Source organism: Lycium ferocissimum, chromosome 11 (genome assembly GCF_029784015.1).
Source record: "Lycium ferocissimum isolate CSIRO_LF1 chromosome 11, AGI_CSIRO_Lferr_CH_V1, whole genome shotgun sequence".
Lineage (NCBI taxonomy): Eukaryota > Viridiplantae > Streptophyta > Magnoliopsida > Solanales > Solanaceae > Lycium > Lycium ferocissimum.
The window spans coordinates 11,670,947-11,695,361 of NC_081352.1; positions in this window are offsets into that span (position 1 = coordinate 11,670,947).

The window sequence follows — 24,415 nt, forward strand, 5'->3', positions numbered from 1 at the left end:
CGGTAGTGGTCGGGCACTTGTTACGGCCCATCAGTTTGGGTCGTGAAAGTTGCCTACAGATCGTGTGTAGTAGAGTCTTGTTTATGGGTGTGTTGTGCACCACACATATAAATAAGAGGCTACAGAACATTAAGGATGATGTCATTCTTTTTACTCTTAGATCGTGCGATACAGCCGTGAGTTAAGAGTTTGACTTCTAATGATTTGTTCTGATTTCAGCAATGCCTCGCAAGAAAGCTACAGCTGCCTAGAAGGGCAAGAGAGTGTCTGGTGAGGCCCCTAGTCATACCCACCGGGCTACTAGGACTCGGGATAAGATTCAGAGTGAGAGCCCATCTCAGACTTCACATACCCTGCCTCCAGCACCTGTTCCAGTTCCTCAGCCAGATGCACCAGGCCAGGATGTTGTATAGTTATTGACTAGATTTTGTAGCCGCCAAGGCTCAGCGGTAGGGGGTTGGTGTTGATCAGGCAGATAGGGCTGGTAGTTCGAGGGTTAATACTTTCCTCGAATTAAACCCTCCAAAGTTTTTGATGATAAAGAAAAATATAGACCCCCAGGACTTCATTGATGGTATGCAGAGGATCTTTAGGATTATGCACACGGATGAGGTTGTGTCTTTGGAGTTGGCTTCGTATAGGCTTCGTGATATTGCACTATAGTGGTATCAGACTTGGGAGCTATCTAGGAGAGAGAATGCCTCTCCAGCTGTTTGGCGAGAGTTTTCAGATGCTTTTATTTGCCATTATTTACCTCCAGAAGTCAGACGAACCCGAGCAGATAGGTTTCTACGTATCGAGCAGGGCAGTATGTGTGTCCAGGAGTACTGTGTATATTTTGATTCTATGGCTAGATATGCCCCAGCCATAGTGGCTGAGATGGAGGACAGAGTTCATCGTTTCGTGGCGAGTTTAGGGCCACATTTGATTGATGCTTGTACGACTGCCGCATAACAATCGGGTATGGATATCTCTCATATACAAGCATATGCACAGAATTTGGAGGACCGTAAACGTTAGCAGAGGACAAAGCTTGACCTTGACCTGGGCCATGGCAAGAGGACCAGAACTTTAGATATCGGGGTGAATCTAGGGAAGAATAGAGACAGCAGTATCCCCGACATCCATTCCATTTGGCAGGGAGTGCACCTTCGCGATTTTCAGGTCCAAGATTTGATTGGCCTTTTTATTTCGGAGCGAGTCAGAGTTCTAGAGCTTCGGGTTCTCAGCATAGATCGGAGTCAGGCCAGATGAGACCCCCTTTGCCGCGGTGTGCCCAGTGTGGCAAGTTACACGTAGGTCAGTGTCGGCTGGGATCAGATGTTTGTTATTCTTATGGCCAGCCAGGTCATACGATGAGGCAATGTCCGATGAGAGAGAGTAGCGGTATGGTTCAGCCTACAGGGTCTATGGCTAGTTCTTCTTGTGCAGTACGCCCTTCAGGGCGAGTTTTTCAGACACCAGCAGGACGAGGTAGAGGGAGGAGTGGAGCATCTAGCTCGAGTAGTCCTCAGTACCGCGTATATTCACTAGCCGGTAGCAGGACCGTGAGTCGTCTCCTGATGTCGTCCCAGGTATATTATCAGTCTCCTCTTATGATGTGTATGTACTGATTGACCCAGGTTTCACTTTATCATATGTTACTCCATTTGTCGCCGACAAGTTTTGGATATAACCTAAATCGATTAAACCGTTTGAGATGTTGACCCCAGTTGGGGATCCAATCATAGCTAGGCGGATATATCGAGGATGTTTAGTGATAGTTTGTAATCACTGTACCTTAGCAGATTTGATTGAGTTAGACATGATTGATTTCGATGTGATCATGGGTATGGATTAGTTGGCTTCCTGTTATGCTAATGTTGATTGCAGAACGAAGGTAGTTCGATTCCAGTTTTCGGGCGAGCCAGTCCTTGAGTGGAAGGGCAAGGCTGCTTCGCCGAGGGGTAGGTTTATTTCCTACCTTAAGGCAAGGAAGATGATTAGAAAGGGGTACATTTATCACTTGGTTCGGGTTCAGGACATACAAGCAGAGTCACCGACCCTTCAGTCTGTCCCTGTGGTTAATGAGTTCCCAGAGGTGTTTCCAGATGAGCTTCCAGGCAGTCCGCAAGAGCAAGAGATCGATTTCACTATCGATTTATTACTATATACTCAGCCAATATCTATTCCTCCTTATAGAATGGCACCTGCGGAGTTGAAAGAATTAAATGAGCAGTTGAGGGATTTACTCGAGAAGGGTTTTATTAGGTCCAGTACATCGCCATTGGGAGCACCCATATGATTTGTAAGAAAGAAGGATGGCTCCTTGCGAATGTGTATTGATTATAGGCAATTGAATTAGGTGACTGTGAAGAATAAGTATCTACTTCTGAGGTGTTACACCTTGGAAAATTCCCCCTTAGCGTACAGTGAATAAACTAACAAGGGGTATGAGTTATGCGAGGTTCAGACAAGTAAGAAATAGTATTTAATGGCCCTAACTAAGAAATCCAAAGACATTCGAGTTAAGGAAAGAAAGTTGTTAAGGAAAGCGAGTTATAAGTTGAGTGTATTGGATAAGAATTTCGAGTATTGAGTTAATAACGTTCTTATGGTACCTTGAGGAAGAGTTATAATTTCCCTTAGAATTGTAATGAAGTGATAAACAAGTGTTAAGAAGGTTCCACAAGGATCGGAGATCAAACGAGTCGACGAGAACAAGTCTCGAAAAACTGGGTAAACCTACAGTCAGACATACTGGCCGTATAAAATGTATGGACCGTATGTCCAACCATATATCCAGCCCAGTATACCATGTCTCCGTGGACGAGATCTACGGCCAGTAGAAAACATACGGACCGTATGTTGGTCCGTAGATTCTGGTCGGGACAGATTTAGGATTAATATAAGGGACCTCTTTCTCAGTTCATTTTCATTTCCTCTTTCACCTCCACAACTCAAGAAGCCTCTAGAACATTTCCATACACTTAATACACAAGAAAACAAAGGAAATCAAAGATCAACAACAAGAATTGGAGTGAATCAAGCGAAGGAAACCTCAGTAAAGTCATTCAAATCAAGAAATCCCAAGAGAGATGAAATAGGGTTTTGGTGCAAGAGGAGTATTACAATTCAAGGCTTATTCCTCCATTATCTAAGGTGAGTTTCATGATCTTTCTATGTTGTTTGAAGTATTAATGAGATGAAACACTTAAATTGTAAAAGAGTATAGAAAATGGGTCATAAATGGGTGAATAGTGTCATGAATGAGTAATAGTTGGAATGAATCGTGAAATTGGATGTGTTGGGATTATAAATATGTTACAAATGATATTTAGAACATGGAATGAGCATTATATGTGAAAGAACGCGATAATGGACTTTGGTCATGATTATAGAGAATTGGAGTGAAATTGTGAATTGCGAATAATGTAAATGAATGGCGATTATTGTTATGAATGTTGGGAGTTGATATGGAATATGGCGGAAAGTAGTATAAACAAAGGAAATGCTGCCCAATTTTCTCTAGTTTTAGTAAGCTCGTTCCTATAATTGTATAGCTAATGTTGATACGAATTCCCTTGAAGGTATAAACGAGCGCATTAAAGGAGGACGAGCAAGCGATAGAATAGTTAAACGACAAAGGTATGTGAGGCTAGTCCTTTATTTCTAAGGCATGAATCTTATGGCATGAATTCCCTCTTTTCTCATGAATGTCCTATATTCTAGAAAACTATGAGTCCTTGTTCATGAATAGCCATACGAGATAAGAGATATGCTACGAGCATGATAATGATAATGGCAAGCTTAAGTCTAGAGATGCTATAGTTTATGATACGATGTTCCTATAGAGCTAATGAAGCTATCCATAGCCCATTGAGGTGATCATTATATACACTCGCCCTATGTTTGTTTCTTCAAGGTGAGGCAGAATGCATATAACTGCTCCATAATGAAATCGGGGGTTTACGACCTTATGTCACTGTCACGACCCGGGCTACGGGCCATGACAGGTATCCGGGGCTAACCACCGAACATCACACGTCCTGCTACTCATCTGCTCTCATTTATATCTTAATGCTCGTAACAGTAGAAAACGATTAACATTTGAAACATATTTACTTTTATAAACATAAGCCCTTCGGCTAGCAAAATAGTATATATACATAAATATACATGAAAACTGCGAGACCATACTACCCACACTGCGTATCTACGAGCCTCTACTAGAGTGCTAGATATATGGACGGGATAGGGCCCCGTCGTGCCCAAAATATAAGTACACAAAATACTGTCTCAAAATAGCACCTCCGGAATAAGGGAGGGCTCCTGTAAATCTGCGGATAGCTTCTATAGATCTGCACCATTTCCCTGTCTACCTGTGGGCATGAACACAGCGTCCAAAGAAAACGGACGTCAGTACGAATATTGTACTGAGTATGTAAGGCATAAACAATAATGAAGCATCACTGAAATGAGGAGACATCAAATAAGGAGCAAATCTGAGACTCACTGGACTATAAAAGAAATAATACAAGCTGGCTTACTTTCATACTCATCATCATATCATGTATGCATAAATGTATAAGCTACACGACCACATAGGTACGGTGTGATAATCAATAACATTAGCATTAGCATTAGTATTAGTATTAGTATTAGCATTAGTATTAGCCCGCGTCCGGGGTACCATCTCATGCCGCCCACTAGTGGTGCTGCCCGTGCCATATAGACACGGTGTTATTATCCTCATCCATAAGCCGCCCACTACGCCCAGCGTAGTGGTGCTGCCCGGCCGTATAGGCGCGGTGTAATATCATCATATGCTCATCATAGTATGCTCATCATAATATACTTATCATAACTTATCATAATGCATGCATAGAGACTCATAGATAATCATACTTTATCGGGGTGACATAAGGTCGTGGACCCCCGATTTCATTATGGAACATTCATAAGCATTCTACCTCACCTTAAAGGAACAAGCATAAGGTGAGTGTATATAATAATCAACATCATATCATAAACTATAGCGTCTCTAGACTTACGCTTGTCATTATCATTGTCATATTCGTAGCATATCTCTTATCTCGTATGACTATTCATGAACAAGGACTTATAGTCTTCTTGAAGATGGAACATTCATAATAAAAGAGGAAATTTATGCCATAGTACTCATGCCTTATAAAGAAAGGGCTAGCCTCACATACCTTCGTCGTTTAACTATTTTATCGCTTGCTCGTTCTCCTTTAATGCACTTGTTTATACCTTCAAGGGAATTCGTGTCGTCATTAGCTAAACAATCATGAAAACATACTTACTAAAGCTAGAGAAATTTGGGCAGCATTTCCTTTGTTTATACTACTTCCGCCATATTCCATATCAACTCCCAACATTTATAAGAACAATCACAATATTACCAATAACAATCGTCATTCATTTACGTTATTCGCATTTCACAATTTCACTCCAATTCTCCATAATCATGGCCAAAGTCCATTATCGCGTTATTTCATATATAATACTCATTCCATGTTCTAAATATCATTTACAACATGTTTATAATCTCAACATATCCATTTTCATGATCCAAACCAACTACTACTCAACAATGGCACTATTCACATATTTATGACCCATTTTCTATACTCTTCTACAATCTCAGTGTTTCAACTTATTAATACTTCAAATAACATGGAAATATCATGAAACTCACCTTAGATGATGGAGAAACAAGCCTTGAATGGTAATACACCTTTTTCACCAAAACCCTATTTCACCTTTCTTGAGATTTCTTGGGTTGGATGACTTTAATGAGGTTTCTTTCACTTGATTCACTTGATTTCTTGTTGTTCATCTTTGATTCCCTTTGTTTCTTATGGTTGAAGTGTATGGAATATTCTAGAGGTTTCTAGAGTTGTGGAGGAGTGAAGATGAAATGAAAATGAATTGAGAGAGGTCCCTTATATTAATCTCAAATCTGTCCCGACCAAGATCTACAGACCAACATACGGTCCGTATGTTTTCTACTGGCCGTATGTTTGGCTGTAGATCTGGTCTAGTGAGACATGGTATACTGGGCTGGATCTACGGCCCATACATTTTATATGGCCAGTATGTCTGGCCGTAGGTTTGCCCAGTTTTCCGAGACTTGTTCTCGTCGACTCGTTGAGCTCCGATCCTTATGGAACCTTCTTAACACTTGTTTAACACCTCAATACCATTATAAGGGACGTTATAACTCTTCCTCAAGGTATCATTAGAACTTTGTTAACTCAATACTCGAAGTTCTTATCCGATACACTCAACTTATAACTCGCTTCCCTTAACAACTTTCTTTCCTTAACTCGAATGTCTTTGGGAACCTTAATTAGGGCCATCACATACTATTTATTACTTGTCCAAACCTCGTATACATCATACCCCTCGTTAGTCTATTCACTGTATGTTAATGGGAAATTTTTGAGGTGTAACATTCTTCCCCCCTTTTGGAACATTCGTCCTCGAATGTTAAGTCGTCGGGGATTCTAGAAAAATTTCGCCCGAATTTCTCCTATAATATGGTACTACCATCCCGTCACAACAGCCCATAATATCATTGCCTCACAGGGCCATAACACAATAGCAATATAAACAGGCCACACACGACCCATATGCATAAAAGAAAAGCATACATACCTTATCATGTCGACGCCTCGTCATAGATCTCTTCCAGGGGCTGAAATAAATGCGGATATGTGGATTTCATCTTTTCTTCTGCTTCCCAAGTCATCTCTTCCCGATTTTTATTTCGCCATAAGACTTTCACTGAAGCTATTTCCTTATTCCGTAGCCTTCGTACTTGCCTGTCTAATATGGCAATAGACACTTCTTTATAGGCTAGCTTTTCTGTTGTCACGACCCAACCCCGTAGGCCGTGACTAAAGTGGTATCAGAGCAGTTCATCCTTGGAGTGTCTACAGACCGTGTCTAGTAGAGTCTTGTTTATCGGTGTGTTGTGCACCACATCTATAAACAGGAAGCTACAGGACATTTAGGAAGTTATATTTCCTTCTGTCTTAGATCGTGCGATAGAGCCAGAGTCTAGGAAATATCGCTTCTGACCTCTTTTCCTGTAGGTAGGTGCAGACTAGCAAGGGATGAAGAGATCAGCTTTAGATAGTGGGGGCGCTAAGAAGGCCCCTAGAGTAGATTCAGGACCCCAGGCTCCAGGACCGAGCAGAAGGAGCCTCAGTTATTCCATGGAGACTGACCCCTCAGAGGACCCAGCGATGATTCCTCCAGAGTTTTTGACATCCAGGGAGGAGGACCCCCAAGTGACGATTCGCTACGACGCGATCCGTTCGAGTATTCGTCCGGGGACACCGCAGGGGGAGATTCCCGAGGCCGTACCGGTTGCTCCTATGACAGAGCACTACGTTAGGCCGCCTACCCCGGTAAGTGTTATGGATTACTCCAGCCCCCTATCCTGGCCGTCGGTAAACCAGGAGTTGTCCGGTTATCTACATTCCTCGAACTCAGATGAGCAAGATGATGAGGGCCAGACAAGCGGATTCTGGGTAGACGATGACGAGGAGCATAATTCACCTTATAGATCACCAGATCAGAGTAGAGACCGATCAACTACAGGTATATGAGACTCTATCGAAATTTCCCATGTATGTGCAATTGCTAAGAATTATTACCTAATAGCGGTGAACGGAAATCAAAGGGATCGTCAACTAAGTATTTATAAGTAATGGCAATCAAGGTGTTCTCGTCACCATAGGAAATTTTGAAATATAGGATGGAAAGTAGTCATACATACAGGTGAAAGTTGGACATACGAGGTAAGTCCACCATTTTCATACCGCTATTGATATTGGGAGCCCTGTGTGGCTGTGATATGATATGATGTAAATATATATATATATGTTGGCCCTGTGAGGCATTGTTGGTATTTTCTGCGTGCAGGTTATGAGATAGTAAGAAATGCAGAGGAAACTCTGCCAAAATTTTCCTAGAAATAAAATGGGAAAATAATGAGGATTGTTACAAAAAATAAGTAAAGCCTAGGGAGGAAGTGGCCAAAAGATATGACGTGATCTATATGACAAGAATATAAAGGCAAGTGTGAAACAGAAAAGCGGGCTATAGAACGAATAAGAAAGACCTATCAAGCCCCGCGGGGAAAGTTTAGAATAAAGACTACATGATAACGGGAATGATAGCAAACACCAGAGAAGGAGGAGTGAGTTGAAAAAAAAAAGAAATAAGAAGAAAGCGAGATAACAGTGTAAGTAATAGGTCTTAACAATTATAACCGAGAACACGAGTAATATAAGTGACGGAAGGATGAGAGACCAAACTATAGAAAGGATGAGAAACGAGGTAGAATGAGTATTAGAAAATGACTGGTACGAGATGAATAAACATGAATGTACAGAATACGTTTTAAAAAGGAGAAAAGGATTATGCGGAAGTAATGTGTTTCGAAGGATACAGAGGTAGCATAAGATTCCCCGTGTACAGAATAAAAGATAGACATAGGCGGGAGAAATGATAAGGAAATTTTAAAGGAAGCACCCAAGATAGATGTAATTAATTAAGTACGAGTATGAAATGAAAGGGGAATATATAGTTATGAATCTAAAGGTGTGGTACGATGACAAGGTGATAAGATAAGGCCATCACTAAAGTAAATTTGAGATGGCTTGAGTACGTTAGAAGTCGGTACTGAGCACACAACGAGGGTGAAAGGCCACAAGGTATAAAGGAGTACTACGCGTACACGACTTCACCTCGAAAATAGTGGAATCCTTAAAGGACAAAGACGGTAGGCTTGAGGAGCAAACGATGTATTGTATATCTATTAAAGGAAACAGATGATATAGGTTGGGATAAAGATAATGTTACAAGAGGACTTTGGACAGAGTTGGAGTAAGTGGAATGTGGCCTTGGATGAGTTGTTACGCTGGTCGTATTACTCGAGTACAGATTATCAGATGAGAGTTTGTACTATATGTAGAGAGGTTCTCATCGCTCCGTGATGTTGTTAAGGTTTCGTACGTGGATAGTCAAAGTTATAAATCATAAGGAAAAGACATGAATAAGGTACAATCTACCAAGTGAATTGGAAAAAGGATCAAATGAATTTAAAATTGGAAATAAGGACATAGAGTAGAAAATAAATGGATAACGGTATAAGTACACCCTTAAAGGGGGGAAGCGGGTGAGAGAAATGCAAGGGTGAGATGGAAACAATTGACACTGCAATATATTTGATATGGATGCTTAAACTTTAAATGAGACCCCTTGCTGAAACAAGTTAGTAAGATCTGAAAGCCAGCAATAGATGGATAGAAGTCAGGATGGTAATTGAGGCAGTGTTAAGGAGTTTTTGTAGAGACCTTGAATGACATGATGTTAGAAAGTGGATGTGTATAAAGAGAAAGAGTATGACAAGAGAATGGTATTGAATAACTTAAGAGATACGATACTATACTGGAATAAAGGCCAAGATGTTGGCTATAGAACTGTTCGCTAATGAAACTGCGACTTACGAGTAACAAAGGAAAGGGAATAGAAAATCTCCTATGGTAGGGAATGAGAAAATCAAAGAGTAAAAAAAGGAAGGAAAGAAGTATGACAAAATAGGACGAGCGAGTTTTAGTATGAATGAAATATGTAAAGCAAAATGAAACAGGAGACGGAAAGACTATGTCTAAGATTGAATATACCTTATACAAATTGTACAAGAATGGTTATGCAACCTACGAATATTTGTATGTTAAGCGTAAGACCAAGTGAGTGAGTACTTGATAAGAGGAGTAAAAACTCAATAATGACAATGCAGTTATGATATTTTGGGTACATTGCAGAAAGATGTAAAGACGGTTTAAGCCAAATTACCGAGATAGAATTAGTACTGAGGGCAAACAGGACATGGCCATAGTTGAACTAAAGATCTATCCCGATACCGGTTGTAAGATAAGAGAGGAGAAGACAAGGTAAAACATAAGGATTAGTGAAGCCACACTAAGGTATTTCTAGGGCTAATTTGAGCACCTTCGCATATTCTTGTAGAGATTGCAACATAATGTGTGACAGAAAGTTGAGAGCAAAAATCTGAGCAAAGGGACAATACAGGAGTTTGAATTAAGGATAGAGAAATGACACGAGATAATGTGCCTAGAGTGTTGCAAGTTGGGTCAGGGGAATTATAGAATGTTTTAAGTAAGACGAGCAGAATCAGCCGATTACGGATGACAGTGAACTTACATGTCAAATAAAAAATATGTCAGAATAATACCAGCAAAGTCATTATATGAGGGAACTTCATCGTTAGTTAATAACTAACTCTAAAGATGGAAATTAAGAGCCAAAAAGTAGAGTGACAGTTAAAGTCTTTTAAAGGAGTCGAGAAGTAATACATGAGGCTGAAGATTCCAGAATATGGACTTCATTACAAGTTTACCTCGCACTCCACGGAAGTATGACTTTATATGGGTTATTGTGGATAGGCTGACAACATCAGCCCACTTTCTTCCAGTCAGGACTATTTATCCAGTTAAGGGCTATGCAAGATTATACATTAAAGAGATAGTGATACTTCATGAGGTTCCCACACCTATTATGCCGGACAGAGGAGCTCTGTTTACAACTAACTTCTGGAGATCATTCCAGGAAGGATTGGGGACGCAGGTGAGTCTTAGCACGGCATTCCACCCTCAGACTGACGGACAGGCGGAGTGTACTATACAGACACTAGAAGATATATTACGGGCCTGTGTTATTGATTTCAACGGTAGCTGGGATGATCATCTTCCACTTGTTGAGTTTACTTATAATAATAGCTACTATACTAGCATCCAAATGGCACCGTATGAGGCTCTGTATGGCAGAAAATACAGGTCACCCATTGGCTGGTTTGATGTCCGTGAAACTAAATTAATCGGCCCAGATATAATTCAGCAAGCAGTTGATAAAGTAAAGCTTATTCAGGAAAGATTATTAGCAGCTCAGAGTCGACAGAAGTCATATGCAGATAATCGACGTCGACACTTAGAGTTTCAGGTTGGTGATTGGGTATTCTTGAAGGTATCACCCATGAAAGGTGTAATGAGATTCGACAGGAAGGAAAAACTTAGCCCGAGGTATATTGGGCCTTATCAGATTGTCCGTAAGGTAGGCAAGGTTGCCTATGAATTAGACCTACCCTCTGATCTGGAAGCAGTACACCCAGTGTTTCATGTGTCTATGCTTCCCAAATGTATTGGTGACCCTTCAATTGTGTTCCCTGTGGATGATGTCCAGGTGACGGAAGAGCTATCGTATGAGGAGAATCCGGTAGCTATACTGGATCGTCAGGTAAGAAGGTTGCGTACTAAAGACGTAGCTTCCATTAAGGTACTGTGGCGGAACAATAACAGGGAGGAGATGACTTGGGAAGCTGAAGAGGAGATGAAGAAGAAATATCCTCACTTGTTTCCTATGCCTGCAGGTAATCTAAACCCCTAAATTGGTTATGTTGAATGCTAAATGAACTGTATATGATAGCTATGAAAGAGACTCCCCCGAAGTGCTTATAAGACCCTGTAAGACTAGTATAACATTCGAGGATGAATGTTCTAAAGGGAGGAAGGATGTTATATCCCGTATTTTTAAACATTAGGACATTCTAAAGCTAATCACGACAAGTTTAAGGACAAGACTATTTTAGGATACGGGGTAGAGATTTTTCATCTCCGATTTTGTTTTAATCACAAGTTGGTTATAAATTTTATTTGGTATAGAAATATTAATGGAGATTAGGGATTAATTAATCAAGATTAGATTATTAAAGTGGGATTAAGACTTAATCATTTCATTAATTAAGTTGAAATTGTCCGTGTGGGTCCCACCCATGGGTTGGCCACATTTGATTGGCTCAAGCCATGAGTAGGACATGTGTCCAACACCTAGGCACCATATAAAAGGAAATTTGATGACTAAGAAAACCATTTTTATCTTCACCAAACTTAGAAACCTAAGAGAGAGAGAGAGAACCTCTCGGCCATGGCTGGCCGAGAATGATTCTTCAAACCTTGATAAAAAAAAAAAAATTCTCCAAGCAATTCAACTCATTAGAAGGTGTGTAATAACGTGGAGTTGAGTTTAGGGCAACAAGAACAAGTATAAATTCAAGGCACGAGTTGGAACCAAGTTGATAAACCAAGTATAAAAGGTAAGGTTCAATCTTCTTTTGAACGTGTTGTGGATGGTTTGAACGTGTTGTAGCATGTAGAAATGAATAGAAATCATGAAATTATGTATGTTGATGTTGAGGCCGTGTAGGGGGCTGTTTGTGCGAAATGGTGGATTGATTTTACTTGGTATGTTGATTGTTGTTGTTATGGATTGTATGGTGAAAATAAAGGTTTAATGATTCAAGTTGAAGTTGTAATTGTTTGTGGGTTGTTGTAGAAGTTAATATGATGTTAATATAGTTTGTTGTAATTATGTAAATGATGTTGTTAACGTGTGGTTGTTGGTATAATTCATGGAATTGGAAGAAAAGAATGTGTTGTTGTGGTTCTTGTTGAGTTTAGGAGATTGCGGGTTGTATAGCATGTTGGTTGGGCTGTTTGGAATATTGTGCGGGTTGTCCGAAGTGTTCTCGAGTCTTGTTTGAATGGTCTTGGGTTAGCACTTGAACGCATGATCATTGGTGTTGGCTTGATTGTATGTAGTTGATTTGAATGTAAAGGAAATGTCATCAAATTATTTAGAAGGGAGTTACTAACATTAGGATGCGTTTGAATCTCTTCGTAAGTTTAATCGTAGTTCTTGACGTCTTAATATAGGTTGAGATACTATTGGGCCAGATACGTGTTGCGTTGCGAGTAAACGCTAAAGGTATGTAAAGCCTATCCCTTCTTTCTTTTGGCATGTCTTAGATGTAAGTAAGATACGATATGAGCTTTGGGGTAACTCTATTCATAAGTTCCGAGCATGTTTATGATTCTTATCCACTTCTTGATATTAGAATTCTTAATATAGTCGAGCTATTGCCCTCGAGTCTTTTGTATGATTGGATAGTAAACGATGCATAAAAGTCCCTATTCTTAAAGGATTCTATAATGAATAATGTCCATAACTTTTATAAACTAACTCGGATTAACTTAATACATGTCTATTATCCCTGAGGCCTTATTTTGATGTAGTTCATAATGATATTCAAAGAGCACTGAACATGACTATCGTCCTGATACTCGAGCGTTGATTAATCTACTTGTCTATTGAGTCTCAAAGGATAATTTATATGCATATAATTACTCACTACTCTGTTTGTGCATTCTGCTATTACGTCTTTCACCGAGTCCCTCACTAGAGGGCCGGGTACGGTATATATATATATATGTTATGGTGTTATGCTGTGTTATGGAGTAATGCTGTGTTATGGAGTTATACTGTGATACGGAGTTATGCTGTGATATGGAGTTATGCTGTGTTCCGGAGTATGCTGTGTTATGGCGCCAAAGACGGGGTGGCGACCATGTTCACCGAGTCCTATAATGGGCCGGATATATATATATGATATTAATATGCATGATTTGTATTTCAAAAGTAAGCATTTTGGTATTCTGGTCATTGTACATGTCGGCTTGCGTATGTGTATAGTTAGGGTGTTCCCGCATGTTATGATAGCCTTGCCGGCTTATGTGTGATATTATCCATCGAAAGTTGTAACTCCTCAGGAGACAGGTTGCTATGATATATCTACATATATGCGACAGTTTTGAGACGACGTCTTGCCTTTTTATATATGAGTTTCTTATAATTCTAGTTGTGGGCTGATTATAGTTAACAGGCGTATACGAGTGTCCCGCTCGGGCACTAGTCACGGCCTACGGGGTTGGGTCGTGACATCTGTGATCTGAACATCATCTATTGGCACAATCCTTGCGGGATCTCTAACACATTTGTGGAGCATTGAGACATGAAATACTGGATGAACTAGCTCGAGCTCTGAAGGCAAATCCAATTCGTAAGCTACTTGACCCACATTGCGGATGATCCTATAGGATCTAATGTATCGAGGACTTAACTTCCCTTTCTTACCAAATCTCATCTCCCCTTTCATTGGTGATACCTTCAAGAATACCCAATCATCGACTTAAAATTCTAAATCTCGCCGGCGATTATCTGCATAAGATTTTTGGCGACTTTAGGCTGTCAACAACTGATCTCGGATCATCTTGAATTTTTCTACCGCTTGTTGAATCAACTCGGGCCTATCAATTGTACTTCTCCTATCTCAAACCATCCAATTGGGGATCTACACTTCCTTTCATACAAAGCTTCATACGGAGCCATTTGGATACTAGAATGGTAGCTATTATTATATGAGAACTCGATTAGGGGTAAGTGGTCATCCCGACTACCATCAAAATCTAAAACACATGCTCTTAGCATATCCTCCAAGGTCTGTATAGTACGCCCGGCTTGTCCGTCAGTTTGCGGATGAAATGCCGAACTGAACCTTACTTGAGTACCTAGACCTTCTTGAAAGGATTTCCAAAACTTAGCTATAAACTGTGCTCCTCTGTCTGAAATAATAGATATCGGAATATCGCGAAGTCTCACAATTTTCTTAATATAGAACCTCGCATAATCTTCTGTTGATTATGTGGTTCTGACTGGAAGAAAATGAGCTGCTTTCGTCAATCTATCCACAATCACCCATATGGAATCATACTTGCCTCGGGAACGGGGAAATCCTACTGTTATATCTCGCATTTTGTACGTCGGAATATTTTTAAGTTGGTTGCGAATAGTTATGGACAAGGCTATCTTTCGACTTTGTTGTAAGGTATAAGTCGCTTATGATTTCATTGGATGGAGATATTAAGGAAAACTTGGGGTAAGAGTGAAATTATGGAAGCTAATCTTTCATGAAACATGGGGCCAAAAGTGAAGTTTTGGAAACTTGAAATTCAAAAAAAAAAAAAAAAGCAAAAAAAAGAGAGGTGGCCGGGCACATGGAAATGTGGGCCATGGCCACATGTATTAATTATATATGTATGTATAAGATGACTAACTTAGTCATCTTCATCATTTGTTGTCTAGAAATTTCAAGAAATATGAAGAAAAAAGAAGAAGGAGAAAAACGGCCAAGGGCTGGCCGAAACCAGCCCCTCAATTTTGATCATGGAAAATTATTTTCTTCAAGCTTTTCTACTAATTGAAAGGCCCTCGTTAACGTGGTGTAGTTGGTAGGAGCAAGCAAAGCGCTCGTTTTTGGAATATAGTTCTAGCCGAGGAAGAACATTAGGTGGAAAAAAAGGTATGGTTCAATCTTTATTTTCATGTCTTATGGATGGTTTGTGGATGTTGTGGTATGTAGAAATGAATGAAAATCACAAAATTGGGGTGTTATGTTGTGTGTATTGTGAATTGTGCCATATGTGTGTTGGAATAATGAATTAATGTTATTTAGTATTTTGGTTGTTGTTGTTATGAATTATGTGATTGAAGAAATGAATGAAATGCATGAAAGTATGATGTTGAAGTTGTAGCCGTGTATGTTGTTGTTGTGGCCGAAAATGGGCTGATTTGGTGTAGGCATATGGGACTAATGTGATGTAGTATTTTGGTTGTCGTCGTTGTGAATTCTATGATGTAAAATGAAGTTTTAATGATCCAAGTTAAGGTTATAATTGTGTGGGCTGAATTGGAAGATAATGTGACCTTAATATGGTTTCTTGAATTTATGGAAAATAATGTTTTCAATGTGTGATTGTTGACATAATTTATGAATGTGGAAAGAAGAAATGTGTTGTTGATTGTTCTTGAATTGGAATAGTTTCGGGTGAAGTAGTAGGTTGGTTTGATTACTTTGAATATTGTGCGGATTGTTTGAAACATTCTTGAATCGTGTGTGAATGGTTTTGGATTGGTATTTGAATATATGATCGTTGATATTGTTTGAATGTATGAAGTTGAATCGAATATAAATGAATGTCGTCGCATTATGTGAAAGAAGGTTATTAATGTTAGAATGCGTTTTGAATTAATGGTTGATGTTGTTGGAATGTTTGTTGGTATGGTTGTTGATGGATTTGGCCGAGTTAAATTCTCGGGATGTCCAATTTATAGGGGAAATCTTTTTTGAAATTTTTGTAGAAAAAGTAATGGCTTGGAATCGGATTCTTCGATGTTTATGACTAATATTCGATATCCATTGACGTTGTGTAGACCTTGGAGAATCGAGACTCGAGTTGGATTAGCTTAGGAAGCGATCGAGGTATGTAAGCTTCACCCTTCTTTCTTTGGCATGTCTTAGTGAAAAGTAAGTTCTGACACGTACCCCGAGGTAATTCTACTCTTGCGGTCCGAGCATGTTTATGATCCATATTTGTTTCTTGATATTCATATTCTTAATGTAGTCAAATTATGGTCTTTATGTTTTCGCATGAATGGATTTCAAAGATTGCATAAAAGTTTGTTTTCAAAAAGAGTTTGTTTCCTAAACGATTCCGAAACTACGAACGTCCGTAACTTTCGCAGAAAGGCTCGGATCGCTTCGATTTGTTCGTAGAAAGTTCTAAAGTGAATAAAGTTTGTAACTTTCCGAGGCGAACTCGGATTGGTTTGACGTATGACTATGATCCCTATGGTTTGAATATGATTATGACCACGTATGGATTTGTAAATACGTATGATGTATGTTATGTTTTAGAAAGATATTTGATATAACTATTGTCCGATTTTCAAATGACATTCCGCTTAGACTACTTCATTGAGTCTCGAAAGTATGATTTTATATGCATATGGTTTGTCACTACTCCGCTCGTGCCGGCCTCAAAATGTCCTTCCTTGCGTCCCGGGCCAGGGCATGTATTCGTGCAATTCCATTGCATTATTCACCGCGTCCCTCACTAGAGGGCCGGGGCACGTTATATATATATATATGATATGATGATGATGTGATGATATGGAGATGGTGGCCAGGATGGCATACCGAGTCCCTTGCTAGCGGGGCCGGGACACGCTATTCACCGAGTCCCTCACTAGAGGGCCGGGTACGGTATGTATATGTATATGTATATGCATGCATACATGATGATATGATTTTACTTACCGCGTCCTTTGTTAAAGGGCCGGGGCACGTTATATGAATATGTATGTGATGATTTTACCTACCGAGTCCCTCACTAGAGGGCCGGGACATGCTATATGTTTACATGATGATTATATGATTTGATATGCATGGTAAACGTTTTCAAAGACAAGTTTTATGATTTTCTGTACTCAGTACTTCAGTATGATCCCGCTTATTGTATTTCATGATTTACATATTCGGTACATATTCCGTCTTGACCCCTTTCTTTGGGGCGCGTTTCATGCCGCGCAGGTACACCCAGATGAGCTGAAGATATCAGCAGAAGATGTTCCAGCGGGATTGGCGAGCTCCTTTTCTCCGGAGTGCTGCCGAGTCTGAGCATTATGATATAGATTCATGTTCCATGTTAGAGACTTTGCAGACAGTGTCGTGGGTATAAGATGTCGGTTATGTAAGCGGCTATGTAAGCCGATGTGCCATTATGCATTGTATTATAAGTTCTATATGTTTCTACATGTTACAGATTTTATTTGATCTGAAAAGAAAAATAACATGTTTATTTCCGAAGAACTTTCATTGTGTATCTATGTTATGATTTAAAGGTCCAGTCTAATTATGAGCATTACGAGAGTCAGTGGGTTCGCTCGGCCCTAGGTAAGGGGCGGGTGCCCATCACACCCTATCGAATTAAGGGTGTGACAAATTGGTATCAGAGCGGTTCGTCCTATGGGTTGTCTGCAAAGTCGTGTCCAGTGGAGTCCTGTTTATGGTGTGAAGCGCACCACATTTATAAACAGGAGGCTACGGGGCATCTAGGATGGTTACTCTTCTTTGACATCTTAGATCGTGCGTAGAGCCAAGTTATAGGAAATGAGATTTCTTCCGCTAACTTTTGATTGCGAGCGGGAGAAAGGTATCGACGGAAGAAAGCGATTAACGATGTTGGAAGCTACGAAGTACGCGAGTAAGCAAAGGTATGCAAGATATATGTCGGGTAAGATATTAAAGTACGATTGAAATGCAAGTTGAGATCAAAAAGAAAGTAAACAAGAAAGTGTGACGAGTGCCGTTTGAGTTGGGCATACAAGTTATGTTTATTATTTTTGTCTTGTCGATGATGTTGGGAGCCTGTGTGATATGATGCGTGTATATATATATATATATATATATATATATATATATATATATATATATATATATATATATATATATGTTGGCCACGCGAGGCATTGTTGGTATTTCCTAAATTGTGTACGGGTTTTGAGATAGTCACGATTCTGAGAGAAACTCTGTCGAAATATTTCCGAAATAAAGAAAGAATGAGATTTAGGTTAGTGATATGTCTTCGAAACGGTCGTGCCAATAGTAATGAAAAAAAAAAATGACTAAGATACGAGCGCGGCCGTCCTCGGGAAAAGCTAATTATTGAATTAGGGATAATAATAATTGAAAGTTCGATATTGATATGGTACGGAAGAATTTGGAAAAGACTTGTACACTAAAAGGCGATCCAAAAAAAAGGGGCTGGTAAGTCATGATGGAGTGTTGTTTAAGGTGCCGACCGAATAGACAAGTAGGGACGAATTACGACGAGCTTATAGTTGGAAGGAGTAATAGTATGATCAAGACAAGAGTACGGAGGAAAAGAATCGTGATGGATATGAACGTATTGATAAGACAGTTTGGGAAATATTAAAGATAAAGCTAATCAGAAAGGGGAAGAGGTTTAAGAAGTATTATCATATAGGATTGATCACGAATGAGATATAATGTAAGTATAACGAGGATTGTTATGAAAATAAGTCAAGCCTAGTGAGAAAGTAGCCAAAGCTATGATGTGGTTTACGTAGCTAGAATATAAAAGTAAGTGTGAAATGGAAAAGTGAGCTATGGAGCGAATCAGCGAGACTTATCAAGTTCTGTAAGGAGCGCCTGGAACAAGGGTTATATAACAGTGGAAATGATAGCGAGTATGAGAAAAGAAAGGGTGATCGGAACAAGGAAATAAGAAAGGAGCGAGACAACAGTGTAGTGATAGGCCATGATATGTGTAGCCAAGGATATGAGTACTATAAGTGATGGGACTACGAAGGACACGGTTACGGGAAGTATGAGGAACGAGGTAAAATGAGGGCAGAAATTCGAGGACCGCCAACCGAGTATCTACAAGTAACGGTGATCGGGGTGTATTCCTCGCCATTGAGACCTGGAGGTCTAAGACGGAAAAGTAGTCATGTCTAGAGGTGAAACGTGAATATTGAGGATTAAAGGGAGTTGGAATAGAATTTGTGAAGTCAGGAGATTAAGAAACCTTTCTAATTCGGAGGGGAACGTGTTATGAGGACGTTTCGAAATCCGTTAGGACTTTGACTTACTCTAAAATACGTGACAAAGGTGATGTAGTAGGGTGGACGCAGTTATACGAGCGTTAAAGTGTCGTATTCCGCCAGAGTTCTAAAGTTAAGCGTGCTGAAGCGAGAGAAATTCTAGGATGGGTGACCCCCTGGGAAGTTTTCTGAAAGTTCTACAAATTCAGACGCAAGAAGTAAATGAGGAGTTAGAGTGACTTAAGGACAAACTAAGAGTCTAAAGAGTGGGCAGAAACTCTAGAAGGTCGCGCAGAACGGAGCGAATTAGACCGATAAAGAGGAAGAAAGTGCATCACAGTTCTAGGATTAGGGAGAGTCGGAATAGTGTATAGAGATATCTTGTAAGCAAGATAGTAGGGACTATATGTGTACATAGGTACGCACGGGATATCTTGTACATGGTTAGATCAATGGATATATGTATTCCGGTAATCAACGTGGCGGTATATGGAAGGCATTAATCGGACAGAGTAACGAGGTTCAAGTGGAAAAATATATAAAGAGTGCAAATGTTACAAGGCAAGCTGATGTTGTTTTCACTACAAGTTAAGCTTAGAAAGTGCTAATACAACGATATTTGAAAAGGAAAGAAAGTGAGGAAATGAACGGCAAGGGAATTAAAATGTTGGGATAAAAGTACCGCTTAATTGGGATTGGAAATACGGATTTAGGGCAAAGTAGAATTGGGAGATAGTATAAGTACACCCCTAAAGGGGGGAAGCGAGGGAGAGAGATACAAGTGTAAGACGAAGAAAATCGACGCTACAATGTCCTGGATACGAATGCGTGGACTGCGGGTAAAGCTCTTTGCTGAGACAAGCTAGGGGAGATCGAAAAGCCAGCAGTAAAGGAATAGAAGTCAGGGTAATAATCGAGATGGCACTGAGAATTAATTGTAAGTATCCGGAATAACGCAATATTAGGGAATGGAGACTTAAAGAGAGGATACGACAAAGGAAAGTAACGAGTAGCTTACGGAGACATTGTGAAAGGTAGTACGGCTATACGGGATCAGAGGTTAAGATGTAGGCAATAGAGTGGTTGCTAGCAGTAGAAAATTTCCTATGGTAGAAAGTAAGAAATGCAGGAAAAAGGAGTATGACAAGGTAGACTCCTAGCAAATGTGAGCACGGGAGTAAGATGTGGAATAGTACGAACCAGGAGAAGGAACGATCGTGATTAAGATTAAATATGCAGGTCGTGCAAGGGCAGTCATGTTACCTATGAATATTTACACACTGGAGGTGAGACCAAGTAAATGCTTAATGAGAAAAGTTTAAGGTCGGTAACAACAATACGGTGATAATATCTTAGGTGCATTAAGGAAAGATGTTAGGATGGTTTGGGATAAATTACCGAGGTGGAACTAGTCCTGAGAACGAACAGGACATGCTTATGGTTGAACCAAAAAAATGTATTCCGACGCTGGTAGTAGGAGAAGAAAGGCAAAGATAAGGTGAAACATAAGGATTAGTGAAGCTACGTTGAGGCGGTTCTCAGAATAATTTGACCCATTCGTACATTCGGGTAAAGATTGCAACATCACGTGTGACAGGAAAGTTGAGAGCAAGATCTGAACAAAGGGGACGATAGAAGAGTTCGGATGAAAGATAAGGTAATGGCATGAGACAATGTGCTGAAAATGTAACAAGATGAATAAAGAAAGATTGTAAGACGATTTAAGTAAGTGATCAGAATTGGCTGGCCACTAAAAGGAGGGCGAATTTATACGCCAACTTCTTTCAGAATTGTATCAGCTGATAATGGTTAAAGCAGGGAACGGCTATTAGTAGCTCAGGAACGACAGAAAGCATATGACGACAATCGGTATCAACACTTAGAATTCTAGATCGGCGAGTGGGTATGTTTGAAGATATCATCCGTGAAGAACGTAATCAGATTCGACAAGAAGGAAGAGCTTAACCCGAGATACACCGAACCTTATTAGACAAATTATAAGGCAAAAGGGTGCGTGCTAAAGACGTAGCTTCCGTTAAGGCACCGGGGCGGGATAATAACAGAAAGAAAATGACTTGTGAACCTGAGGAGGAAATGAAAGAGAAATATGATTGGTAAATGAGATTGCATGTTATGGTAGTAAAGGAAATCCGCCCCCCCCCCCCCAGATCCTTAAGACCCTATACGACTATTTGAACATTCGAGGACGAATGTTCTAAAGGGGGGAAGGATGTTATATCTCGCATTTTGTACGTCGGAATATTTTTAAGTCGGTTGCGAATAGTTATGGACAAGGATATCTTTCGACTTTGTTGTAAGGTATAAGTCGCTTATGATTTCATTGGATGGAGATATTAAGGAAAATTTGGGGTAAGAGTGAAATTATGGAAACTAATCTTTCATGAAACATGGGGCCAAAAGTGAAGTTTTGGAAACTTGAAATTCAAAAAAAAAAAAAAAAAAAAAAGAGAGGTGGCCGGCCACATGGAAATGTGGGCCATGGCCACATGTATTAATTATATATGTATGTATAAGATGACTAACTTAGTCATCTTCATCATTTGTTGTCTAGAAATTTCAAGAAATATTAAGAAAAAAGAACAAGGAGAAAAACGGCCAAGGGCCGGCCGAAACCAGCCCCTCAATTTTGATCATGGAAAATTGTTTTCTTCAAGCTTTTCTACTAATTGAAAGGCCCTCGTTAACGTGGTGTAGTTGGTAGAGCAAGCAAAGCGCTCGTTTGCGGAATATAGCTCTAGCCGATGGAGCATTAGGTGGAAAAAAAGGTATGGTTCAATCTTAGTTTTCATGTCTTATGGATGACTTGTACATGTTGTGGTATGTAGAAACGAATGAAAATCACAAAATTGGGGTGTTATTGTTGTGGCCGTGAATTGTGCCATATGATGTTGGAATAATGAATTGATGTTATTTAGTATTTTGGTTGTTGTTGTTATGAATTATGTGATGAAGAAATGAATGAAATGCATGAAAGTATGATGTTGAAGTTGTAGCCGTGTATGTTGTTGTTGTGGCCGAAAATGGGCTGATTTGGTGTAGGCATGTGGGACTAATGTGATGTAGTATTTTGGTTGTCGTCGTTGTGAATTCTATGATGTAAAATGAAGTTTTAATGATCCAAGTGAAGGTTATAATTGTGTGGGCTGAATTGGAAAGTTAATGTGACCTTAATGTAGCTCTTTGAGTTTATGGAAAATAATGTTGTCAATGTGTGAATTGTTGATATTGTTGATGAACTTGAAAGGAAGAAATGTGTCGTTGATTGTCTTCTCGAACTTCGAGGATTTCGGGTGAAGTAGTAGGTTGGTTGGATTACTTTGAATAATGTGCGGATTGTTTGAAACATTCTTGAATCGTGGTTGAGAGGTTTTGGATTGCTATTTGAATATGCGATCGTTGATATTAGTTTGAATGTATGAAGTTGAATCGAATATAAATGAATGTCGTCGCATTATGTGAAAGAAGGTTATTAATGTTAGAATGCGTTTTGAATTAATGGTTGATGTTGTTGGAATGTTTGTTGGTATGGTTGTTGATGGATTTGGCCGAGTTAAATTCTCGGGGATGTCCAATTTATAGGGGAAATGCTGCTCAAATTTCTGTAGAAAAAGTAATGGCTTGGAATTGGATTCTTCGATGTTTATAACTAATATTCGATATCCATTGACGTTGTGTAGACCTTGGAGAGTCGAGACTCGAGTTGGATTAGCTTAGGAAGCGATCGAGGTATGTAAGCTTAACTCTTCTTTCTTTGGCATGTCTTAGTGAAAAGTAAGTTGTGACACGTACCCCGAGGTAATTCTACTCTTGCGGTCCGAGCATGTTTATGATCCATATTTGTTTCTTGACATTCATATTCTTAATATAGTCAAATTATGGTCTTTATGATTTTCGCATGAAAGGACTTCAAAGATTGCATAAAAGTTGCTTTCAAAAAGAGTTTGATTCCTAAACGATTCCGAAACTACGAACGTCCGTAACTTTCGCAGAAAGGCTCGGATCGCTTCGATTTGTTCGTAGAAAGTTCTAAAGTGAATAAAGTTTGTAACTTTCCGAGGAGAACTCGGATCGGTTTGACGTATGATTATGACCCGTATGGATTTGTGTATGATGTATGTTATGTTTCCGAAAGATATTTGATATAACTATTGTCCGATTTTCAAATGACATTCCGCTTAGACTACTTCATTGAGTCTCTGAGTATGATTTTATATGCATATGGTTTGTCACTACTCCGCTCGTGCCGGCCTCAAAATGTCCTTCCTCGCGTCCGGGCCAGGGCATGTATTCGTGCAATTCCATTGCATTATTCACCGCGTCCCTCACTAGAGGGCCGGGGCACGTTATATATATATATATATATGATGATGATGTGATGATATGGAGGTGGTGGCCAGGATGGCATACCGAGTCCCTTGCTAGCGGGGCAGGGACACGCTATTCACCGAGTCCCTTACTAGAGGGCCGGGTACGGTATGTATATGTATATGTATATGCATGCATGATGATGATGTGATTTTAGTTACCGCGTCCCTTGTTAAAGGGCCGGGCCACGTTATATGAATATGTATATGATGATTTTACCTACCGAGTCCCTCACTAGAGGGTCGGGACACGCTATATGTTTACATGATGATTATATGATTTGATATGCATGGTAAACGTTTTCAAAGACAAGTTTTATGATTTTCTGTACTCAGTACTTCAGTATGATCCCGCTTATTATATTTCATGGTTTACATACTCGGTACATATTCCGTACTGACCCCTTTCTTCGGGGGCTGCGTTTCATGCCGCGCAGGTACACCCAGATGAGTTGAAGATATTAGCAGAAGATGTTCCAGCGGGATTGGCGAGCTCCTTTTTCTCCGGAGTGCTGCCGAGTCTGAGCATTATGATATAGATTCATGTTCCATGTTAGAGACTTTGCAGACAGTGTCGTGGGTATGAGATGTCGGTTATGTAAGCGGCTATGTAAGCCGATGTGCCATTATGC